Raw genomic sequence first — 2,270 nt, 5'->3', positions numbered from 1 at the left:
ACACATGGAAGAAGAACGACGATATATATTTCATTAATCTTCTTGTTCAATTTTTATTAACATTAACGCAGATTATTGTATTTTCTGCTTGCTGACTATTTACTTAAGATGTCTTTAACAATGATCAAAATATGCAAGGCCTTTATCTTTTTCTTTGATATTTGATTTTTTTTTACAAGTTATGTACTCCTATTTTCCCTTTTCTTTCCTTCTTGTGTTGTAGCTGCCACTTTCATTGTTGTTCTTAAAAAACACACAAATAATATTTATTCCTTAGAACTAACTGTGGTCTGTTTATGATATAGGCCTAGTAGCCTAGCCTAGGCTAAATGTTTTTTAAATACTAGTAAGGAGTAATCAAATTGTTGCTAGTATCCTTTTTGATTTCACTAGTAAGCCTAACTATAGATTACATGTTTGTTATAGCAATATAAGCTACAAAATTTTATTCCAAAAATGTAGCATCTGTTAGCTAAGCCAGTAATGAGATACTAGCAGTTCATTAGCAACTAGTCATTATTCCATTGTTTGTATTCAAAACTGTTTGAATGTGTATTGAATTCAATCATTGCTGGTACCTATTTTCAGTACTTGTAACTGTTCAGTTGATAGCATTTATTTAAGTTTCTATTCCATCTTGCCATAAGCCTATATCAGAAATGTTGCTATATTAGTCCAGTCATTTTAAGCCAAAATGGGGGTCAACCTTGAACAAATTGCAACAGAAGCAAACTCAGATGATTTTGTATCCTCAATATGTCCTGAGTAAGGAAAAAAAAGCCCAGAAGAATCCCATAGGGGAAAGTTTTGAAAAAGACCCAAATATAGCCTATTCATACGCCTATGCATTCTTTTTCTTATGTGAATAGGGTACAAATTTTAACCTTAAGATATCACCATGAAAATTACTGAGTTGATTACTTACATCAAGACAAACAAAAAATGTATTACAAGTTTTTTTTTTTAAATGGTTTGTTAACATGGACAAACGGTGCATAATCTAAATACGTATGTGCTAATTTGCATAAATTCCACAACAGATCTAAACATTGGGTATAGCCAGGTGAAAATGTCTTGTTGAATCTTGTTGACACATAACAGTAAAATACTTAATGTTAAGGTCTGAATGGAACCCATTCAGGCTACCCATGAGCATTAATACATAGAGGCAGGAAGAAGTACTTTAGAAACCAGCCTTTATTAATTTTTAAGAGATTGGGTTTGAGGCTGGGTCCGTGGGACTGTTTCTGGGGGACGAGTCTGAGGGAAGAACAGGAGACAATGGTAAGGAGAATGCAGAAGACAAAAGGTAGGCAAAATAAAAAAGTGAATCCCCAGAAACAGTCCCATGGACCCAGCCCCAAACCCCATCGCTGCAATAATAATTAATAAAGGCTGGTTTAAAGTACTTCTTCCTGCCTCTATGTATTAATGCTCATGGGTAGCCTAAATGGGTTCCATTCAGACCTTAACATTAAGTATTTTACTGTTATGTGTCAACAAGATTCAACAAGACATTTTCACCTGGCTATTCCCAATGTTTAGATCTGTTGTGGTATTTATACAAATTAGCACATACGTATTTAGATTATGCACCGTTTGTCAATGTTAACAAACCATTTAAAAAAACTTGTAATTCATTTTCTGTTTGTCTTGATGTAAGTAATCAACTCAGTAATTTTCATGGTGATATCTAAAGGTTAAAATTTGTACCCTATTCACATAAGAAAAAGAATGAATAGGCGTATGAATAGGCTGTATTTGGGTCTTTTTCAAAACTTTTCCCTAATGGGATTCTTCTGGGATTTTTTTTTTCCTTACTCAGGACATATCGAGGATACAAAATCAGTTGAGTTTGCTTCTGTTGCAATTTGTTCAACCTTTTTTCATAAAATGACTGGACTATATTGGAATAAGTATAGCCTAATTAGTAGGCTGTCTTTGTAGTTACTTGTAAAATTGAAAATGATACTATTGGATAGTAAGTTTAGTAACATAAACATAGAAAAAAATAGCACTTGGTGGCATAGTAGCACTTAAAGAGATAATTCACCCAAAATTGTAAATTCTGTCATCATTTACTCACCCTCATTTCATTCCAAACCTCTATGACTTTCTTTCTTCTGTGGAATAAAAGAAGATATTTTGAAGATGTTGGTAATCAAACCGTTTTAGTTACCACTTGACAGACAAATTGTATAGACAAAAACACTCACACATTTCTCAAAATATGTTCTTTTTAATGTTCCACAGAAAAGTAAGTCATTTGG

Source organism: Scardinius erythrophthalmus (genome assembly GCF_964197995.2).
Source record: "Scardinius erythrophthalmus genome assembly, chromosome: 9".
NCBI classification, from domain to species: Eukaryota; Metazoa; Chordata; class Actinopteri; order Cypriniformes; family Leuciscidae; genus Scardinius; species Scardinius erythrophthalmus.
The sequence above is the reverse complement of the archived record's forward strand: the minus strand, read 5'-3'. Positions refer to the sequence as shown.